The 23,706-nt window shown below is 43.8% G+C and overlaps 1 long non-coding RNA gene across 1 annotated transcript; it reads right to left on the reverse strand.

Annotated features, from left to right (window-relative positions):
* Positions 1-1,103: 1,103 nt before the first annotated feature.
* Positions 1,104-21,996, reverse strand: LOC123623161. Its single transcript, XR_006729812.1, has 4 exons — positions 21,801-21,996; positions 20,029-20,080; positions 4,057-4,192; positions 1,104-1,266 (listed from the first exon to the last, which is right to left on the reverse strand). It is a non-coding gene; the product is annotated as an uncharacterized LOC123623161 (long non-coding RNA).
* Between the last annotated feature and the right edge of the window lie 1,710 nt (positions 21,997-23,706).

Genomic DNA, 23,706 nt, shown 5'->3' on the forward strand with positions numbered 1-23,706 from the left:
TGCAGAACACACAAAGCCGAGGCGTATTTCTTAATGTTTTACAGTACAATTCTAAGTCCTTCTTATCCTTTGATAATCATATTTTAACTTTTACTCAACGTATTTGTGGGTATGCCTGTGTGTGTTTTATGTAGAAGTTCACATTTATAAGAACAGCATTCGCTCCTTTTATCTTTTTTTCCTCCCAAAGCTGTACTTGTAAGACTACATTCAGCAGTGGATTAATCCCCAAATAACTTAGTTCAGCTTTCACAGCTGCTGCCAAACAGCCCGTCTCCTGGACGGGTGTAGACTTTGTGGTGGCTATAATTAACAGTTTGTCATGGGGCAGGGGTTGTGACATAGGGAACGAGAACTGGGCTGGGGAGGTCACCAAATACTAGTGAAAACTGCCAGCAGAAGAGCTTACAGGGGACTTCTGTTGGAAGGGAACAGGTCAAGGAGGAGGATGGGTAACAAAAATGTGTCCTGCAACAGTTGGCCAGTGGGGAGCTAAGGGACTGGATGAGCTGGGCAGGCTCGTGTATGTGCGTGTGTGTGTGTGTGTGTGTGTGTGTGTGTGCGTGTGTGTGTTAGATAGAAGAGGGAAGCATATATTTTAAGACTGTAAGTTTTGTTATTAAATTTTGTTTGAAATCTCACTTTTTTACTTATTACCTCTGTGACCTTAGGCAAATTGCTTATACCTGGCCTCTCTGTGCCTCGGTTTTCCTCTCTATAAAATGGAGATTCATTCATTATTCAGAAAATATTTATTGGGTATCTGGTCTACCCAGGCTCTGTTCTAGACACCAGGGATGCAGCAATAAATAAAAAGACAAGAATCCCTGTCCTCATGGAGCTTACATTCCACCGAGGGGGAAAAAAATCCTCCCAGGGAAATTAATTATAAGGATTAAAACAGATTGTTCATTAAAAGTGCCTAGCACAGTATCTGGCACATAATAAGATTTTTAGTGAAAAGGAACAGTTATTAACATTATTATTCTTAGGGTTATATTTACTAAGTGACCTCTCCCAGCACCCTTTCCCCTCCTCCCACAAAAAACCGTCATGAGTCTAAATTCCACCATTTTATTTTACAAACATATTTTTCCTTGGGAAGTAACGTCGGAGTACTTGGGGAAACGATGCTCTGTAAATGTTTTGCTGGCTCAGTCAAAACAGTGTATCTTTGTATCAGACATCTTGAAGGATAGAAATGTTTCTTGAATGGATTTTAGTAAAGGAAGATCAGCTCTCAGGTGACAGCTCAGACATGACAAACTGGAACAATGCAGAAAGGAATGCGTGAACGGGCTGGATTAAGAATTGCAGGGCAATTACTTTCTGCAAACTGATATGCAAGAAAGAAACACAGGCACACCTTGTTATCCAGAAACACAATAAGCAAAAATTCACTATTACAGAATTGTAGACTAGGCAACCCCCTACGTAAAAATGGGTTGTTATTAAAAAGGGGGATGGGGGCGTTGTGAAATTGGTTTGGAATGTGGGCCTCATTTTCCACTAGAGTAGAGTTCATGGACTGATTCTCAAGGGCTTATTTAACCTACACTTGCCTGAAATGTATTATTTCCCCCTCGCCAGCCACTATGCGCAACATGGCTTTTATGGGAGAATGCAATCAAAGGACCCTCCTCTCCCTTCCCCAACCTGGTACCACTTTGTACTAACTACACAGGGATTCCCCTTGGGTTCCCCTTATCCAAAAATTCATTATCCGGGACTTGTAGTTAAAAGGTAGCAGGAAAGCCAAAGTTGTCATAACATTAAAACATTCATGGATTAATTGACCACTTATCAATTTAGCCCCACTGAGACATCCTTCCCCGTTAACACTGGGCCTCCCACTTTGTTGAGAGTCAACTCTTGGTGCATCTTTTTTTTTTCTTGGATTATCTGGATTCAGCCAGCGATTGCAATAGATTGCACAACACTTGCAAAACAAAGTAACAAATTTTTTGAAAGATATAAGATTTTATCAAGTTGATGAAAGGGATTTTGGAGACCAGGTTTGTGTCACATGCAAATTCATTAACAAATGAAGATAACTTGTTATCAGTTTTAAAAAGTCAATAAACATGATGACAACCCAGGGGCTTCAGAGTGATTGGATGTTAGAGGCTTATGACAGGTTCTTAGGAAAATGTCATATGTCTCAAATATTTTTGCAAACGCCAACCTCTTAATGACTGCGCTGATGAAAGTGAAGGATGTCACATGATGCCCTCGTACAACCTCGTTAGGAAACGATGAGCCAAATAAATCAACACTTACTTTATTCTTTGTTCTTTATGGAACTATCAAGTTCCTGAAATTATAACCTAAATTTTATTCAAAATAACATGTGTACTCATTTCTAAAAATTTTAGTCTCATTTTTAAAGATAAAGTTCCAAATCTCTTTCCCATTATTTACTGTGAAATTTTGGTCCCTGTCAAAGGGGAGTACCCTCTTCCAGGTTCCAGCTTTTCTCCAATCAGGAGAACTTTGTGTATTTGAATTGGGGACATTATCACTCTAGATCTGCAATCCCCAACCCCCGGGCCATGGCTGGGTACCAGTCCGTGGCCTGTTAGGAACCGGGCCACACATCACTGCCTAAGCTCTGCCCCTGCCACCCCCCGACCCCCGCAGGTCTGTGGAAAAACTGTCTTCCAGGAAACTGGTCCCTGGCGCCAAAAAGGTTGGGGACTGCTGGTCTAGATGACCACTGTTTTAGACACTCTGAATTAGGGCTAGTGGGCAGTATGGGAGCAAGGGATCTATCAGTCTAACATCTCTCTGTCTACACTGGTGATGATTAATCTTTGCAAGGTCATGGACTCCTTGGATGGAACATGATGACTGAGGACTCTTTCCCTAGAAAATGTATAAGCACAAAGAAAATTTCAAGGGGTTCACATACCTTCTTTTTTTTTTTGAGACAGAGTCTCACTCTGTTGCCCAGGCTAGAGTGCCATGGTATCAGCCTAGCTCACAGCAACCTCAAACTCCTGGGCTCGAGCGATCCTCCTGCCCCAGCCTCCCGCGTAGCTGGGACTACAGGCATGCGCCACCATGCCCGGCTAATTTTTTCTATATATACTCTTAGTTGTCTGGCTAATTTCTTTCTATTTTTAGTAGAGACGGGGTCTCGCTCTTGCTCAGGCTGGTCTCGAACTCTTGACCTCGAGCGATCCACCTGCCTCGGCCTCCCCAGAGTGCTAGGATTACAGGCATGAGCCACCGTGCCCAGCCGAAAATACTCGTTTAAATAGAACACCTTGACCCTACAGTATTAGTGTCAGGGAGAACCACCCACAGAGCCCCACCCGCAGGAAGACCAGCACTGCATAAGAGTTTCTCCAAGCTGGGCAGGCACTCCCTCTAAAATTTCCAAGATTAAATTTCTATGCCTTATTTGCTCATGAATATATAAACCCAGGTAAATAAAGTGATAAGATTTCATAATTATTTCCTGGTTAGGCAAATAGATGCATACATACACCTGTATGTATGTGATTCTTGGTGTAAATATATTACCTTTTTTTAGTCAAGGAAAATATTGCCCCTCATCTATCTCTGTACTGCTTATTCGTGAAAGTAAAAGATTTCTAAATCCATATGCAATGTGAATTTAACAAGCAGATTCCTCCTCTCCTCTCCCTTCCTCACCCACCAGATAGGATGTTCGGCACACTTTGGGATGCCATAGGAATGGCACGGTATAATTATGTGGAGAGAGCAAATCAGTGTAGAAAGCAAACTCAAAACCTGTAATCTGTGGAAGGCATGACAGCCAGAGAGAAAATTTGGGTTAATGTGAAGAGAGACTGAATTTAGCATGTTCCTCTTGGGAAAGAGAAAGTGCTCACCCATGGGTGACAATCAGATATGGCTTTCAGTTCTGTGTGTTTTCCTCTTTCTCTGATAGTATAAGGAGGAGTGTCTGAATTACCCACAAACCCCAACTCTGCATACTCCTCATTGTTTATTCATTCAACAAATATTGAGTGCCTACTGTGGACCAGGAGGATGTTAGTGTTAGTGCAAAAGGAAGCATGTACTCACCAGTGCCGTCCATCCTTCCTGGGTAAGGAAAGGTTACATTTCCCCACTATGCAACTGGCTTCTGGCCAGTGGAATTTGACCAGAAGTCATGAGCTATTCTTCACCATAAAATAGTCTGCATAATCTTCATTATGCTCTGCAAAGACATTTAAGCCTACTTGAATTAAACTGAGAAATTTGATGGGCTAGCAAGATAGATGGAAAAGATGGCTAGTTGGTGAGTGTGCAGTTTACCAAGGCACCGAGGTAACTGAAGGTAGAAGTTTTGCTTTTCCTTTAACACCTTTTTCATGATCAAGAAAATAGTAGAAGGAAAAGGGAGGAGGGATTGATAGAGAAGATTCCTGTGCCACAAGGAATAGGAACCTATACTGGCTATCTGACTCCAAAAGGGATATGTAATAGTTGGGGCTCTTGCATGAATTCAAACTGTTTTTTTAAAGGGGAGGAAGAGGAATATATTGGCTTTTATATCTGAAAATTCAAGGTATGATGGCTTCAGGTATGGCTAGATCCAGGGGCTAAAAATAATGGTATTAGGACTCTATCTCTTTTGACTTTGCTTTCCCCCAAGGGGATTTCGTTCTCTTGCCGATTTCTACCATAAGATTCACCATAGAAATAGAAAAACAGCTGCTGATAGCCCCAGATGTTTATATAACAGTATGGATATTATAGAAGTATGGAGCTTCTCTCTCGCAGTAGTTCTAGCAACTGAAGATGGAATCTCATTGTATCAACTTTTATTGTGTTCCTGTCCATGAACCAACCACTGTGTAGCTAAGAAATAGGATATTTTAGTTGACTGGGCCTATGTCATGTTCCCTCCCCAGGGTCTGAGAGTGGGGGAAGCAAAATTCACAAAAGAAAAATCAAGGTATTACTACAAAAAAAACCCAAAACTATACTGAATGATATGCAGGCAAAAAGAACATGTGATACAGGGCTTTTGAAAACCTGTGGGGACTGTCACTGAGTTGAAGGGCTCGATGGGTAGCTGAGCTGCACAGGACTGGAGCTGGGGAGTAGAAAATCAGGATGTTTGTCTTGTACTTTCTCATCTGTTTTTCTGTCCCCTCTCATCCAATTTCCTTTACTTTCCTCATGCCCTTGCCCTAGCCTGCGTGTTCTCACAACCTTATCATAGACTGGCTCAGTCTCTTGGAATCCTCTTTCTCAATCTCCAGGGGAGGAAGCTCATTTGTCCATCTCAAAACCAGGTCACAAGCTACGGGTCACTGACCAGCCTTATAGATGTATTTTCCTGAAGCAGGAGTCCTAGTTTGGTACAGTCAACTCTACCAGTTGGGGCAGATCAAGCTGTTTGTGGGGTGTCTCCTTCCAGGTGTGTGGATGAGGTCGGATCTTTAGAAAGGTATAGCAGAGAAAGCTATAATATGTATCAAGAATAGGCAGAAACTTTTGCAGGCTACAAGGCCATTCCTAGAAGATGAGCCTTGTAGAAAAACCTGGAATCTCCTTCCTTAACAAAGACAGATGGGCCAAGAATGGGCTGTCAAGGAAGCAGGAAGTCCAAGTTAGTTACCAAGGAGGCAGAGAAAGAATCAAGGCAAAGGCTTGGCTGCTCCAACACAGCACAGATTTCTTCTCCTGGGGAGGTGAAGTGCAGCCACAGGACCTGTGAATTGTGGTATCTTTCAATATCAGGCAGTGCAAGTCTTCCCTGGCAGCCCTCGAGTTGCTTCCTCTGAGTGTGACACAGCTCTCCTTGGGGCCCCAGCTGTCTGCGGGTCTGCCTCCTCCTCATCAGAGGCAGCAGTGATACCTGGGGTGATGCACCACCTCCTCTCTCAGCCTTGCTCCAAGTGTGAAAACATCTGCTTCCTGCCCTTCCTCAACTCGTAAGCAGCCCAGGGGTTTAAGTAAGCAGTTTTATTAGAAACAAAAATTAAACATGTGCATGCACATGCACACACACACACCCCACAGAAATTACAGTGCCGTAAATTGATGCATGTTGATTGAATTGAGTTTGGTTGGATTAAAAGCGAGAGAGGGTTTTTCTAAATCTAAGTATTGAAATTAACCTGCGTGCTGCACACATGCCCTTTCTTGGCTGATGTAGATTTCAGTTGACAGAGCTTTCAGGCCAAGCAGGATGTTAGGTCTCTCCTAAGTATTCATTCATTTGTTCATTGATTCGACAACTATTAATATTTTCATGCACATTATATACCAGAGTGTCCCAGCATCTTCTTCCTCTTCAGCCCCAGCCTGTGCTTTCTCTCCCTTCTGTAGGTTCCCTGGGCTTCTCTGTGGCTTGTGTCCTGGTCACTGGCCTCCTGGGTATGAGTACACTGTTTTCCTCAGATGTTCCTCCCCCGAAGTTCTGCACCTGGGTCCCCAAAATTCATCCCTGCACCCTTGAGATAGTTTTCTTCCCTGTCCATTTGGTCTGGGGACATGCTAACACTACTCGTCCCTGTGGATGAAGGTAGTGTTCCTCTCCTAGCACCTGGACCTAGTCTCCCTAGAGGTGGGTGACATATTTCCATGGTGCCTGAGCGTCAGATTATGGACACAGCCCAAAACCTCTTTAACCCAACCTACATGTTCCTGTTTTTTCTTTGAGAACTATCTCCAGCTGTAAGTGCATATACAGAAGCAGCTCACTGGCCCTCGATCCGATGAGCAATTCACCTGGTTTTGAAGGCGTTTCTCCAGGGTGTTCTCAGCTCCCAGGTATTGTCAAGGGAGATGTCGTAGGTAGTGCTTTTACCAGGGACCATTCATCATATTGTCTTTGAAACCAAACCCTGTGCTGCCCACCGTCTTCAGCAAGATAAGCGGCAGGGGCATCCTGTGAAGGTTGCAGCTATACTGTTAACACTATTCTAATGTAGTTTGGTGAGTAGAAATAAAGAAAAATGCTTAAAGTTTTCCTGATTTCCTTTTCATTTTTAGAACAAAGTGGTAGTGATTAACCAGCCCTATCCACCCTTAAGGAAGTCAATTTAAAACCTGGTAACCAGCCAACAATATAAAAGTATTTGAATGCTGTGTATTTATTAATTAATGTATTTACTTGGTGGATGGGCAAAGACTCTGGTTCCTGCTCTTATGGTGCCCTTGGCGAAAAGACTGCGAAGTCTAACGTGACTCTTTGGGGAATCTCTCTGAAGTAGTAAGTCATTCATGGCCAACCTTTTAATTGAAGGTAATAATAATTCCAATAATATTATTAAGAACCACCATTAGCTCAGGAAGGACTGAATTCACTGATGTAATGCCAAAGCTATGCCCAGCGATGACTGCCTTGCTGAGCCCCTGGGGGAATAAGTTTCATAATCCATTGAAAAGTTATGAGCTCCTTGCGCTTGCACCAAGAAAGAACTCGGCGTTAACCATTTGGGAAGCCATGTAAAAATGGAGAAAAAGCTACTTGTGCTTTTAACAACTTAATTAATGGCTGCAAATGGAGTTAATTCTCACAAAAAAAAACCCATGGAGGAGGTTGGGATGTGTGTCAACAATGGAAAATTATCCTGATTTTATAGGTGAGGACAATTTCCAGACAGTAGGAACAAACATGGTCAGGGAGAAAGAGAAAAGATGACTTTTTGTTGTGGCAGGAACGGGGCCCTGGGCGGCGGACTCCCTGTCTGGGTTGGGACAAGGGAAGTCATTGTGTGGGAGGAACTGAGGGGAATAAGAGGAATCCGGGTTAATGGCCTAACAGAATTGGGTTCAGTTATTGCTTTTGCCATTTGTTAGCTTTCTGACCTTGGGCTAAAAGGGTTAACCTTTCAGAACCTTAGTTTTATCATCAATAAAATGGGAAAAGTAATAGTAACTAACTGGTGGAGTTGGAGGGGTCAGTGAGATAATGTATGTCAAATTCTTAGCTCAGTGCCTGGCCCGTAGATGGTTACAACTATCTAATATCCTCATCGGTTTTCTTTATTAACTGATTCTATAAATATGTTATGAACACCTGCAATGTGTCAGGGACCATGTTGGATATAGAGAGCAGTTGCTTTTGAGTTTATTGTCTAGTTAGGGGAGTCGGACAAAAACAAGGAAACACATCAGTAAGTAAAATACTTGTGATTTGTACTAAATTTGAAAGCCTGGCTCTGTTGAGTACTCAGTGGATTAGAGCTGCCATTTGTACTCAGGGACAGAGAGTGGTTTTTAATAACTTGGGCTTTAGCATTGGTCAGACGTGGGTCAGACCAGCTTGGACGCCAGTCCCTGCTCCCTGTGGGTGTCTTTGGGCAAGTCCTCTATGCTTTCTGAGCTCTGTTTCTCCCTCTGCACGTGGGGGTGGCTCCCTGCCGTGCCTAGGACATGACAGCTGTCACCTCAGCCAGTCCCACCTGTCCTCTTAGCAGCTCTGGTTCATTCCTCTCCGTCTTCCACAGTGTGATTCTGTACTCTGAAGATGAAAAGGAAGCTAGGGAATTACATTTCCATTTTTCTGCCTGGACATGGGTGAGGAATTTCCCTGAGGATTCGGATAAAGCAGGGCTGTCATTGGTGTGAGAAGGAAAAGACTTGGAGCCATCCAGGAGCACCTGCAGCCTGCCAGGGGCTCAGCCACAGGCCTGGTCCCAAGAGGGACTGGTGCAACCGTTTATAGGTTTATAGGATGGACAAGTCCCCAGGATAGGGACTGGGAGCCAGGGGTGACTGGCATACCTGTGAGACCACGCCAGGTGCTAGCAGCAGTTGGGGGATTGCGGCAGGGCACAGCACATGATTGAGGTGAAGCTGGGAAGGACTGTTCTCATCACCTCCTCATTTCCCTTTGAATGATTTGGTCCGACCGGGCTTAGAAGTCATGACTGAGCACTTATTTCAAGAGTCAGATCTGGTTTGCCATTAGCAAGCGAGGCCTTTAGAACAGGGGTATGCAAACTGTGGCCTGCAGGCCAGATCCAGTCCCCTGGTTCTTGTTGTAAATAAAGTTTTATTGGTGCACAGCCACGCCCATTCATTTATTTTCTGTAGCTGTTTTCATGCCACAACACAGAGTTGAATAGTTGTGACAGAAACCAGATGGCCCGCAAAGCTTAAAATATTTACTCACTGGCCCCTTACAGGAAAAGTTTGCCAACTCCTGATTTGGAATATTACCATTTTGGTAGGAATAGATTCATTCATTGAGCCATTTATTCATTCATTACACAAATAATTATTGATCATCTAAGATGCTCTAGATGCTGTGCTGGGCCCACCAGTGTCCCAGGTGCTGTGCTCCATCCTAGCGACAGCTGTGTGAGGTGATGATGTTACTATCCCATTTTGCAGATGGGGAAATGGAGGCTTCTGAGGGAGGATGAGTGATTGGCCCAAGGTCGTCAGCCAGCAAGGAGCAGAGCCAGGACTAGATCCAGGCCTGGTTGTCCCCGAATTCTGTGCTGTCAGCCTTACTCTTGGATGCCATCTCCCTCATTTTTCCTTACTCTCCCCCATTAGCGTGGATGACTGTGAGACGGGAAGAAAGATAAAAAATGATTTCAAATAAAAGTCTCTGACAGAAACAGTTGCTATTTAAAGTGATGGATGAGTGAAGTTGCTACTTATCTGGCAGAGCCTCTGTTGAGTTGAGATGATTCCTCATTGTGCGTGGTCCTGAGCTTGCACTCTGATTGCTTTAAACAATATAAAAAAATCATCTGAAAATGTTTTCCCTCATAATGATATGATTTCACCACTAATGTTGATAAACATTAAAATGACATACAACATTTCCTGTTCCAACCTGACAGAGATCTTGGAGGATTTGTCTAAATATTAACATATCTTTAAAATAATCAGCAGGTGATTATCTGGATAAGAGGTCAAAAAAAGGATGTTTAGAAAAAAGAAAAAATAAAGCGAGGTAGGTTTTCCCCTTCTGAACTCTCTGAACTGCTGTGGGAAGGGGAAGAGCTGCCCTCCTGCTTTAACAGGTTAAAAATAACCACTATTAGTGAGCAAAAGTGAGATTTCATTATCCTTTAATGCTCATTCTAGACATGGCTTTTGCCAGCGTCTCCATGCAATAAATGCAAACCAGAGTTTCTAACTGGAAATAGGAGAAGACCATCTTAGCCGAATGGATCACGCTTCCTTCTAATGACGATTTATGAAGATGGTTTAATCTTACAGTCTAAGTAGAGGTTCTACTGACAGGTTCTCATATGAACTGATTAGGCTTCCCCTGTAGACATTTTTATCAGACTGATTCATTCCTCTGGAAGAATGCTGGCTTTTACATTTTTTTTAGAAGAGATTCCAAATGGCTTGTCAAGATTACATCTTGCATGTGAATCTCAGCCAGGATTATGTTACAGCTGGGACTGACAATATTTAATAGGTAGAATTCAGGCAGGATCGTAGAAACGGAGCAAGCTGGTCCCAATAAATAGCAGGAGTGTGGATGTATGGTGTACCTACATCCCAAGTAGTTTCAAGACAGTCTGTGCATTGGCTATCCTGGGAGAACGCATGGATACATAAAATATAATATTCAAAGAAAATAAATTACTTCAACTTTTGTCTGTTACTTATGGCATGAGCAGACTCTTATAAACTCTCTTCGTGTCTGGGGCGTTCCATGACCTGAATTCCTAACCACCCCTGCAGATCCGCTGTAAAAGCTACATACTTGGGAAGAGGAAAGAACCAGACCCTTTTGTGCTAAGCCTGCCTAATGCAGAGGTCTCGGCTGTGCTTGATAAGTGCTGACAAACTCACCACATCTGAAGGGGCTCCTTTGGAGTGACAAGTCCCCAGGTCTTGGAACACAAATGGAGCTTCTAGCTGGCCATGTGGGAGGCAGGCAGAGCATGCGGCATTTCCCACCTGGGACCCTTGACTCCCAGGCATGGTATGTTTTGTGATTAGAAGGAAAGGGGACTGGAGGGGTGTGCATTGGTGTCATCTTTGTGTTGATTAAAAAGAATCAAGGATGAACTCCTTAAAGGTGCCATTTTGCTGTTCAGTGACATATGAAAGGAGAAACATAGTAATTCTTCCTGGACTCAGTAGAATGTAAGCTCCATAAGGGCAGATATTTTACCCATTTTCCTCACTGCTACAGCTCCAGGGTCTAGACCAGTGCCTGGCACAGAGTAGGCACTGCATAAATATTTGTTGAATGAATGAAAGGCCATTGAGCATTCATGCATGTATCTGTTCTGCCAACACATGTTAAACGAAACGCCTATCATTAATATATATGTCAGGCCCCGAAATAAAGAGCAGCCCCTAAGGAGCTCACCGCCCAGTAGAGGGAGATAGATACACCAGCCACCTTTTCAGAACCCTTGTGGGCAAGGAACACAGAGTTATTTTTTAAGATCTCCAAATGTGCCAGTCTGTCCACTGGATCAGTAAGTAAATAATATAGAACAGTTGACTGTTTTTTTCAAATATATGTAGATTTGGTACAGGTGATAAAATACAAAATAATTTAAAAGGGTTAATATATTCCTGATACTTCTTTGTCATCATGTAACTTCTCTCCCATAGAGGATGCAGTCCTCATCATGAGGAGGTCATGGAACTTTGTGCTATACAAGGGACAGGCAGAATGGCACGGTGGAAACAGTGAGCTGCGTGTGCCCCCTCCTCCCACCAAGAGTAGCTGGTTAGCCATGGGCAAGGCAAGGTAGGGCCCAGCCCTTGGAGGTCTCAAGAGCCTTGTCACCAGGGAGCATATGCACATGCTCCTCCCCCTGCTACCCTGGCCCCGCTCACCCCCTTGGCTCAGTTGACTCCAGCTCAGGCCCTCCCTCTGCTTCCTCAGGGAAACCCTCCCTGCACCCACCCTGGTCCGGTTCCCTCACCATATCCACGTGCCCTCTCCTTCCAGCTCCTCATGTCCTTTGTCACGTTACCACTGTCTGTGGGATATATTAACCCCATGAGAACAGAGCAGTGTTGTGCATCTTCCCGTGGCTGGCCCAGGCCTAGCGTGTCATAGGGCGGATGGGCAGGTGGCCAGACAGAGAAATAAAGGAAACCTCCACACACCATTTTTAAAATGTGGACCGCAGCCTCTAACCCATGGGGCTGTGATGAGGTTAAATGAGATAACATATGTGAAGTTTCTGGCTTATAATGCTAATGAGTAAAAACTATTATTTTTATTATGACTATAAATATGACTATGACGGCAAAGAATTAGGGCGTACAGGACAGGGTTCAGAAGATGATGCATGAGGCAGTGGCCAAATCTTCCAAGGCAAGAAATGTCACCAGAGTTGTCTGGACATCTCGGGCTTTCCCTGAAATCAAATCATGATTCCAGACCCTCCCCCCACCCCAGCTGTGTCGTGGTTGGAGGAACCACATTGTCACAGCCTGGTGGTCCTGCAAGAGCTACGGGTAGCAAGGCTCTAGTCACTGGTGTCCCGGTGCTGTTTGCCTGGGTGAACCATGATCCTTCTCTGGCCCTCAGCTTCCTCCTTGGCCAAGCTGGTTTGGATTCTACCTTGCCAGGCTGACATGGCCATTTTGACATGACCATTTTGATGATCACTTTTTTTTAAATTATCTCATACAAGTTACCTGTCTCTGAGTTTTGAACCATGCAGGAATAGTGGTGCAAAGACCATTCATGTTTTCGAGGAACAGAAAGTGAGCCTGCCTCACCTTCCGGCAGGCAGCACAGCACAGCATTTAGGTGCACGAACGATGAAGCCAGGCTGCCTGTATGGGACAGCTCAGCCACTCTTTAGCTGTGTGTCTTAGGTGAGCCATGTAACCTCTTTGCTCCTTGTTTCCCTTATTTGCAAAATGGGGGGGTAATAGTACCTAACTCTTAAGGTTGTTATGAGGATTAAATGTATCAGTATTTCTAAAATAATGCCTGGTGAATAGGAAGTGCAGATAGATACATACATACATAATTAGATACATGCACACATAGATGGATAGACAGATGGAATATAAAAGCTTTTAGTTAGGACTGATAGGAATTCCTGGTAGATTTGCTTGTATTTCTCGAGCATTTTACTTGACCAAGTTTTAATCTTCCCAGCAACTTAATGAGGGAGGCTCTATTATTTTGTATTCTTAGAGAGCAAGAATCAGAGAAGACAAAGGACTGACTTGCCCGAGGACATAGGGTGAATTGTGGCAGAGCAGGATTCCAATGCAGGTCTTTCTGATTCCAGAGCCCCAAGATCTGAGCTCCTGAACTGAGACAAGATCCCCTAGAAAAAGTCATGTAAAGGAGTCATTTCCCCAGAGACCCCACTGCCTAGTGTTCTTAAAGCCCAGCAATGTAAATTATGCTGGACTCACTTCTGTTTGTTCATCTACTCACTCATTCACTCATTCATTCATTCAACAATTATTACAGAGTGTCTTCTTTGTAGCAGGCACTCTTTCAATTTTGGGGGTGTTCCTAACTCCTTACGATCTACCTTGGCTTGTGTTATCTGGGTGCTTTCATGCATCTCTTTAGCAAAAATTTACTGAGTACTGCTTGTGTAGACCAGGCACAGTACTAGACATTGGTAACTTGTCCTAGAGCCCACACACGAGGAACATTACTCATCTTTGCACTGTCTGCCTAGCAGATAGTAGACAATAAGGATTCTCTTGATTAAATGGATAGATGGACAGATGGACAATTAGTGGATACTCAGGGAAAAATAGTGACAGGGTGATAAAATGGGAAGACTACCTGGTAGGAATTTTGATACTTGTGTTTTAGTCCTAGTTTTGCCACTAATCTGGGACCCTGTAGCCTCTTGGAAACTTAGCTAGCTGACTAACCAATTTTCTTCCTTCTTTCTTCTCTTCCTTTCTTCCACAGAATCGTATTGAGGGTCTTGGCTATAAGTTGGTGCTAATTGAGAGGGAGATGATGCTCGTCTAAATTATCTCCAAGAGTCTTACTGGCTCTACATTTTGCAATATAATGATTGTTTAGATGAGTTACATCTTCTATGGAGTGGTCTTAAAGTTCTAGGTTAGGACTGTAGTCACCTCAGGCTGCTAAAGATCCTATAGCATGGGGGGGGATAATTAACCCCCAGCCAAGCTAGATGTCTCGGCCACCCTTTGGGCTTCCACTGAAACCACACTCAAGAGAATAGAGAGATGGGAATTTGGGTCAATACTCCCTGCCTGCTTATCTCCACCTCACCTGGTCTCCTGAGCCTGACAACCCTCCGGCAGTAGATTAAGACCAGATCCCTCCCCCCCCCAAAAAAAATTGATTTGAACCTCACAGTCATCCATGCCCTGGGCCTGCTCCTTGCTTCTCTTCTCCAACCAGTTAATTCTCAGGTCCAATGTGACTGGGATGGGAAGCTGATGTTCTGTGGATCCACCAGTGGTTCTCGCCTCTTGCCAGCTCTGCAGGTTGGTATGTAAAGGGGGCACACAGCACACATTTCCACTTTGGCTAAAGGATCAAGCCTTCCTCTGCTGGTGTGCATAGAGAGAGCCAGCTGTTTGGCAATCCCTCTAGCTTATCCACCCAATGGGAGTTCATTTAGAGAGTAACTCAGCACAGTATCAGGTGTGAGCAAGAGTTAGTGCAGACTCCAGGGTCAAGCATCCTTGGTTGCAATCCCAGTTCCTCCATTTGCTAGTGAGGAGACCTGGGGCAAAGGACTTAATATCTCAAAGCTTCAGCTTCCGCACATGTCCCATAGGGGATAAGAGCGCTGACCACTCAACATTATTGTGAAGGTCGAGTGAGATAATGTAAGTGGAACACCACACACAGGGATAACACACAGTAGATACATGGTAAATGCAAGCACTTTTTATTGTCATTATTCTTGCTCTTTGTGGAATTCTCTCAGGAGCCAGTAGTGTGGATTCTGTATTTATAAAAATCCCCACATCTTTGTCCAGACACCTGTCAGGTGATGCTTGGTGGCTGGCCAAAAACGGTCCATTTGGTCACAGCATTCTGAAAAGAGCATTCCAATGACTATTCCCACCTCTTAAATTTTCTCAATCTTCTTTTCAGATCTCTGCCAATAGCTCCTGACTCAACAATGGGAAGAAACCAAGTGAGAGTTTAGTTGAGCGTGTGCTGTAAAGATGGGCCATTTAATTGGCAGAGCTAGAGTTTTGGAGGGAGAGTTTGAACAACTGGCTAGTAACTTTCAGTGCGAGCACAGAGGCGTCATGCAACATTTGTTCTTTCCTCCTGGAAGGTCCACAGCCTCCTTCAAGGGCAATCTCTTGGATTTCACTGAATTGGCTGTTACGTTTGGAAACCAACTTGTGCATCTCGGTGTTTAGGGGAAAGCTATTGACTATCCCTTGCTCTTTTTCAGCCTTTCTCCCTTTTCCCAATATTTAGGAGCTTGGCCAAAACAAAGAGCCCATTGTGCCCCTGGTACAAGCACCAGAACTAAATTAAACATTCATTGAGTCTTAATTAATTGTATTAAGGTTAGGCAGTTCCCATTGCTTGGGGAAAAAAAAAGCTAAATACTTAATTTACTCGTGATGTGGTGTGTATCCTCTAGTATTGAACTAAACCACCACGAGACAATCACTCACTTAACAGAAACCGGGGCCTCGGCCCAGGAACTAATTAGCCCCTCTTTCTCTATATGTAGCTATCTTCACCACCAGGACCATCTGGAAGTTGTTACCTTCCAAATTCTTTCCATCTATTTTTTTTTCCAAACCGATCATTACTGCCATGATTCCTTCTCTCTTTCTTATTTTTATGTTATGTGACTTCCCGCTCTTAGATTCTCCGGTGTTATCTAGATCACGGCCCAGCTGCCCTGGGTGTTTACTCTCTGTTTGATTTTCAAGTGGCACACCTATTTTTGTGTACTTTTCCCAGTGGCAGGAAAAAAAAAAAAAATCTTTGTGTACAACCCAGAGGCGGAAGCAGGGGTGATTGCCAAGGGGTTTGGGCCTACCCAGGTTGACTGTGTGCCCACCAGGGAGGCCCCTGAGCTCTGCGAAGTCCCTACAGTAGTGTCTTTATGGTAGGCACACGTGGGGTGTTCTTGGAGGAACTGGGTTTCTTGCCCAACTCATTGAGCAAAAATCACTGATGTACTCTGCTCTTTCTTTGAGGAAAACTTGCCTTGACTGGGGTCTACTGTGCTTTGAAGGTCAGTATGGAAGTATAAAAACTGTCTTATCTGACGATATACCTTAGGACAGTAGCCTCAAATATTTCATGAACCTTTAATCCAGAGTCTCACTCTGCCTCACAAGAGCTCCCCTAGTCTGGCTCTAGTATCTCTCTCCTCCTCTGATCATACCATCTTGTGCTGGTTCACCAAATTCCTGGAACCCTGGCTGTTTCTCTGCCACTCCCCACCAATATGACTAGCTTATTGCCACCGCAGGATCTCTGAGCCTCCTGTCTCCTGTGCCTGGAACCCACCCTCCTCCATCTTTAGAGGGCTGGCTCCTTCTCATCATATGGGGCTCAGCGTAGCGGCTGCCTCCTGGAGAGGCCCTCCCAGACTATCCTAAGGCCCTCCCCTGCCCTCCACATCTTCTCCATCGTATTCCCTGTTTTGTACTCTTGATAGCTCTTGTCACCACATGAATTATGTTATTTATTTATTAACATGTCTGCCTGTCTTCAGTAGAATATCCGTCCATGAGAAGTACCTTATCTATATGGTTTATCATTGTGAGCTCAGCCCTCGGCAGAGTGCCTGGCTCTGCAATTGGTCGTTTCATGAAATACATTATCAGGGAACAGCTAGTGGCTTTCTGGGTATACAGGTAATTACATAACAGAGGTGTTTAGGTCATTTAGAATACAATTCAAAAGTAGCACGAGGCAGGGAATATTATAAGACAACTTGAATTACTCTGGTAAAATCACCAGGAAACCTCGAAATCATAAGCTAACTTTCTCTAACGTGTTCTCCAAGTCACCGTAAGTTTCAGTGTGTTTAAGGTTCATTCTTTTTATTCGTGATGTTTTAGAGTCCTTCTGGGATAAGCCTCTCACCTTTCTTCCAAGCTCAGGCATCAAAACAGAAGCAGCCTAATCCTTCTAGAGTTCACGGTGCAGTGACTTGTGATGGTCTCTAGGAGCTGTGGCCTCCCTGTCACCCCACTGCCCTGGCATCCCCCACGGTAGGGAGCTTCTTAGTATGCATTGCTTGTTGGCTGCAAGCGAGAAGTGAGGCCCAGGGGACTGGAAGTGCAATGAATTTTTGTTTTATGGAGGGTGGTTCTCGTCTTCAAACCCGAAGACAGACTCCCTCCAGGCAGAGGGGGATTTCTTCCGGTCCCTGTACAGCAATACATCTGCATCTTTTTTCTGTTGCTTCCATTTCTACTTCCTAGTCCCAAATGGTGAAATCTCTGGATAGCTAAGCTCCTGGTTCTGAACTCCATTTATATGAAAAAAAAATATCCCCATATAAAAAAGGCCCATAGTGTCCAGATTTCAGCAGGGCTAGCAGGACACTGTCTACAAAGTATCATGTGTCAGAGCCTTAAGTCCCAAGGAGGAATCCAGTTACATGGGAGTTCAAGTCCACAACCTGCTCTTCACGCATTTTAATTTCCCTTTCAGTGTCACATTGGTATCAACCGATTCATTTTGGGGAGGAGAGAAAATATTCTTAACAGCCAGGTTCCTGGCTTGGCTTTCCTCTGGAAGCCTTCAGCTTTTCATCTTCTCTTTTCCATCACCTTTCCCTGGGCCTTTCCTACCGAGCCTTTGGGACTTGAATCCCAGGAAGAAGGGATTCAGGCCTCAATAGAACCCTGCCCCAGTCTGTTTTTTGTCTAATGATTGGTCTTCATGAAAATAGAGTAAACATAAAGAAGTAGAAGGAAGGAATTGGTTTTCAAGGCAAAGGTATAAGTCAATGAAATGGAAAACATCAACAATAATAATAAGAGGTGATCCACAAAAATAAAACCTGAATCTTTGAAAAGACTATCTATTAATATATGCACTGTTCACTGTGGTAAACACCACATGTGATTATTTAAATTTAAGTTAGTTAAAAGTCAACAAAATTTTAAATTCAGTTTCTCATTCACACTTGTCATAGTGGGAGCTCAGGAGCCACACTGAGCTAGTGGCTAGTGCCGTAGTATTGGACAGTGCAGGTCTATTCATGTCATACAATGAAAATAATAGATTTCCATTGTTGCAGGAAGTTCTGTTGAACATCTCTTCTATTGTCTCATCCTTGTCCAGGTTAAACAAGAGAAAGGAAGTACAGAAAATACAAAATGCTTCACTGGGAATAAAACTAGAGATATAACTACAGATGCAATAGAGACTTTTTAATGATAAAATGTATTATGAATAACTTTATGCCAATATATTTTAAAAATTAGATACAATGAGAAATTTCCTTTAAAAATTTCCAAAATTTACTCACAGTAAAATATAGAGCAAACCTGAATATATCAGTAACCACTGAAAGAACTGAATCAGTAACTAAAATATGACCCTCATCCCCTTTCTCCCACCCAAAATTGGCACCAAGTCCAGATGATTTTATAGTGAGGTTCTACTGAAATTCTAAAGAACAGCTAATATCTTTAATTAAAATTGGAAGCAGCCAGAAAGTCTTTAGATTGAGGATTTCAGTCCTGCCTTTGTCCCTTTCATTATCTGTGACACATGGCATGACACTTTCCCTTTTGGTGTCTCTACCATGACAGGTAAAACTGAAAGGGTTTCAGGGGCCTGGGCAGCTCCCATGGTTCCATGACTTTAAGACATTTTTCTTCTCACTGTTCTTGTCTAGACAATTTACAACTTCCAGGTATTAAAGTGACAACATTCAGTCACCCATAGGGCCAGTCCAATCTGCTCTGTCATAAGATGATTGTTAAATAGACCCAGAGAAGAAAGAAATTTCTAAAGAAACAGTTAACCCAACAGTGTTATGGAACTGAAGCCAAGTTCCAATGTGTTCCTATCTCATTCAAGGAGGATTTCTCTACTGAAAACAATTTCCTCATAACCCTGCATAACAACACTGTCCAGTGGGACAGAGGCTGTGTTTTTTTTTATCTTACATTAATAGCAGCAGCTAATATGTATAGAATGATTCCCACATGCCAGGTGTAGTCCTAAAGACTTTTTGTGCACTAACCCATTTGACCTGTACATCCTGTGAGGGTGGGTAGATATTGGTTCCATTTTAAAGGCTGGAAATTGAGACTCAGAGATGTCATTTGCCTAGGGTCACGTGGTTTTTAACGTGTTGAAGAGAACTTCAGGCCTGAGGAGACCTACAACTGTGCTCTTATGCATGGACAACAAGTTATGAGTGTTGTGGAGTTTCTGTGGTGGCTAAAGGCATTTCTCCTTGGGTTTTATTTCTCTGCTGAGCAGTAGCAGTTCTCCTGTACCATGCATCTGTTAGAGGTTACTTTTTCCATGTCACCTTATCCAAAGAATTGGTGAGAAGCCATGTATTTCCTTCTGTAATAAAAGCAATCACTGGCTTGGGCTTTATTCAGTAAGGAAGCAGGACTGGCTAGTAAAAGCTCATTTATGTTGTAATATTAATCAGTTGCATGTGTAAAGGATGGAAAAAAAAATGATAATTGCCCAGGCATTCTAAGGTCTAGGTTGACTGGAAGGTCCTCAGCGCATATGCTTTAGCAGACTTAGGGAAGTTACTCCCTCATTTCTCTCCTGCTGGTTTCTTGAAGGGTCAGAAGTCCTTACATGGTGACCACCAGGGCTGATCACTGGTGCCGATCAGCAATGAGTCATTTGCCTGACCACTTTTGACTTTGTGGCTTTTCTCAAAACTTTGTTTCCAAATACCTTGAGCTTAACAGGGAGGCAAAGCCTGGCACATCAAGGATAGCTCTGCAAGGGTGAAAAAGGCATACTAAGGAGGAATTTCCCTGTGCTACCCACTTCCTTACTTCCAGACTTACTAGGTCAAACATGACTCACCTCTGCAAATGTATTGTGCAAGATGGACTTTGGGAAACTTAGGTAGCTGAGAAACATTTTTTAGGAGTTAAAACAGAAGTACATTCAGTTTAGATTCTTTGGAACACACCTACCTGAGATAATACGACACTTCTTTAAAGGTTTTCTGAACCTGCCACAAAGCTCCTGTAGAAAAGCAGACATATACCTTTCAGTCCCCTGGAGTTAACACAGGGGCTTAGAGGGATAATACACCCTGGATTTCACTTTGGTTTCAGTCTTTGTGTTGCTGACAGGGCTTAAAATGGGCAGGTAATCACTAGTACGGTGTGTCATCTTTTTTCTTCCCTCTTCTTATGAAATAAAGTGCAAAGTACTTACCTTTTTTTTTTTTAACTTAAGCTGTTTCTTTTAAATGAAACAAAGTTATTAACCATTTTCTTTTGATATATTTGGAAAGACTTGGTTTCCATGGAGAGATGGAAATGGGTTGGGTATGTAATAAAAGGAAAATGATAAACAGGTCTCCATTTACATCTATGAGGCATTAAATAGCTGAGATTAAACATTAATGAGGTCTCTGGAAGAGGGAGCCAGGGACTAAGCAGGACTGTGTCTCAGTCAGTGGCTTAGGGACAGGGTACAGATCTTCATTTTTTCTTCCTTCTTTATCATACCAGCACTGCAGAAATGGTTACCAGTTTTTGACCACTTCGGCGATGAGCCTGACCTTGTGCTAAGTGCTCTTGACCATGTGAAGTAGGCACTCTGATCCCATTTTGCAAAGGAAGAAGTCGGTTTACACCGAGTCAGTGCCCTCCGGCAAGGCTGCTGAGTGGCTGAGTTGGGGCGCACACCCATGCTGGCAGACTGCAGACCCCGAGCGTTTAGACCTCATGTCTAGTCCCTGGCCAGGGCCAGTGAGTTCCTCCCACCGAGCACCTCTCCCGTCCACCACTTCCTGTCTGTCCTCTCAACACCAGTCTGGCATGAGCCTTATCACCTCACCCCTGAGGCGGCCTGAGTTCTGACTCAGAACTTTCCCAGCCCATCCAACCTGCTGCCTCAGCCAGGTTCACCTTCCTGAAACACCACTTTCTCTGTGCCCCTCCCCTGATGACAGATGGCCCGTTCCTCCCTATTTCCAACCACATCAGGCTCGACTACCTCTGCCTGGTCCTCAAATTCCTCCCAAATGAGTCCCCTTGAGCAGTTTTTATGAATTTTCCACTACTCCTGGATAATGGGGTATTTTTTTCCTCTTCTAAAAATACAGTGTTCATTCCTTTTTCCATGTCTTTGTGATTATTGTTTGCCATTATCTGAAATCCCCTATTATCTGCCTAAAGCCTACCTGTTAGATTCAGCCTAGATATGCTCCTTTACGGAGCCTCCTCTAAAATTTTGAAGATGTCATTATCTGCCACTCTCTTGACCTCCTGAAGCTGTTAGGGCCCTAACCCAGTTTTGCTCCGAACTCCCTTCTCTCCACCACACCGGTTTCCCTGATGGTGATCTTATCTCCAGCTAGACTGGATATTCCTTAAGACAATGCAATGGTCTTTGCTTCAGTTGCTCTCTCTGTGCTTAGCAGAGGACTAGAAACTAATCATTGCACAGTATTTATTGAGCACCTCATATGTGCCAGGCACTGTTTACATGTATTAATTCTTATAATCTTTACAATAATCCTCTGAGGTAGAGACTGCTATTAGCTACCTCTTCAGGTGAGAAAACTGAGGGACTGAAAGCCTAGGTGACGTACCCAAGTGGTGAAAGTGAAATGCAAACAGGGCCATGGAGCCTGTGCCTCCCCCTGCACTGTGCTGCTTTGCACCTTCAGGTCATACACAGGTAAGTACACACCTGGGCACAGAGAACAAATGAGAGGACGCAAATTCTTTACCTGGTATTTAGCTTAGCTGATGAAGCTCATTGGTTCCAAGATTTCCTCTAGAAATGGGTTCTCAGCTCCTCCCGCGTCGCCCAGCAGCTGGGGAATTGTGTATTGAATCAGAATATTCTGTTTTAGAAAAGCTTTCTGAGTTTGAGTGTGCACTCTCCAAGCCCTGCTGAGACCAGCTTGGCATTTGCGTGGCAGATGTAACTCAGGCCCTCACTCCTCCCCTCTCCAGTAACATGAGCCTCTTTTATTTGGTATTAGATGCCTTAATCCTTTCTGGAACAAGGTAGAGTATAAACAAACAAAGTGGAATATTTAACATTTTTAACAACAGCAAAAAGTTCCATAGGACTCTTGAAAATGAACAAGTGTTTGACTGTTTTGACTGTTTGACAGTTTTGAGGAATTTGTGACTGCCTGGGCCAGCACTGTCACTTGGCAGTCCCCACATATCCTAGCCCTCCTCAAACCCATGCCTATGCTCTTGCTCTTCCTTCTGGGAATACTCTTCTCCCCAACTTGGCCTAGCTGTCTCCTCACATTTGCTAAGGCTTAGACTAGGAATTCTTTTTCCCAGGGAATCTTCCCTGACCACCTCTCTTCCCCTCCAAAAGTGGAAATGCCAGTTTTCAGTGCTTCCAGAATTTGCTGTGCATGACTCTCTTGTTGCCTGTTAACACTTTGCATTATAATTATTAATGTGGCTTTGTCTTTAGCCAGCCAAGGACTTTCTTGATCTCTGTGTTCCTGGCCTAGCACAGTCCCTAGAATATATGGGTACCCAGGGGCCTTCTTTAAAGAAGGAACAACAGGAGGGGAATGGTAGCAGAGAAGTGATATTCCACAAGGGAAAAGGAGAAGCTATAACTTGGCTGTATGAAATTCCCAAATATATTCCATTCTTCCTTTGTGTCACCCTATTCTGCTTTTCATGAGGGAGTATCTGCCCATGGGAAAAGTAAAACCCACTTGTCTTTAGGGACATGCTATGCATGTGGAAGTCTGGCATTCCCAGCTGGGTGTTCGGCAGCCTACCACTTGGGTGTTTTATAGCAGTGTCTCAGGAGGTGTTATCTCCCTCTTATGGGGAGGGGGCTCTTAGGTCTTTGGAAGAGAAAAGGTGATCAAAGAAGCCAACCCTAGGGGAGGTTTTTAGAGTCAAATTGTGGTTTTTATGGATAAGAAAGGGGACAGAATGGACATGGGGTATGGGTGATCCTAATACGGGGAAAGTGCTTCAAGAGCCTCCTGGCCCTTTTCACGTGGCACCCATCTTTCATATCCCTGTAAGATAAAATCACCGTAAAGGTCATAAACCACTGTCAGAGTATTTGACAAGCCCCATAGGTAGTTGTTCCGAGCCAGTAAAAGCATCTTAATTGACCTAAATGACAACAGTTATGTTATAAATATCTAGAATTTATGACCTGAGAAGGCATAATCACATCTTCCATCAGTTAAGTTTGCATAGGAGAAGCCTGAGGATTTAAGATAGGGCTGCGAGTTGGGGAAAATCTGATTAGCCTTAACTTTATGATGAACACAGAGCTAAGTGAATCGGAGTGCTTTCAAGTCTCTGATCCCTGGGAGTTAAAGGCAGTGGTGTTTCAGAATCGGTAAAAGCCACCCAGTCCCCTCTGTGCAGCTGTCATTTTATTGGCCTTGTAAAGTCTCACGTATACTGTGACAAATCCAAGACCATATACCTGTGAAGAAGAGATGTTTTAGATTATGGGGTGCGGAGGAAGCAGACGGTGGGGTTAGAGGGTGAAAGCATATGTTTATGCCAAGCCTTTGGAATGTGCGGAGTCATTGTGAAAAGCAAGTCTACGCTGCTCCGGAGAGCACTCCACGGTTGATGAAACGCCTCGTTCTCTACGGGGCTCGAGTAGGTGAAATTCAAAGCAGA

Source organism: Lemur catta, chromosome 18 (genome assembly GCF_020740605.2).
Source record: "Lemur catta isolate mLemCat1 chromosome 18, mLemCat1.pri, whole genome shotgun sequence".
Lineage (NCBI taxonomy): Eukaryota > Metazoa > Chordata > Mammalia > Primates > Lemuridae > Lemur > Lemur catta.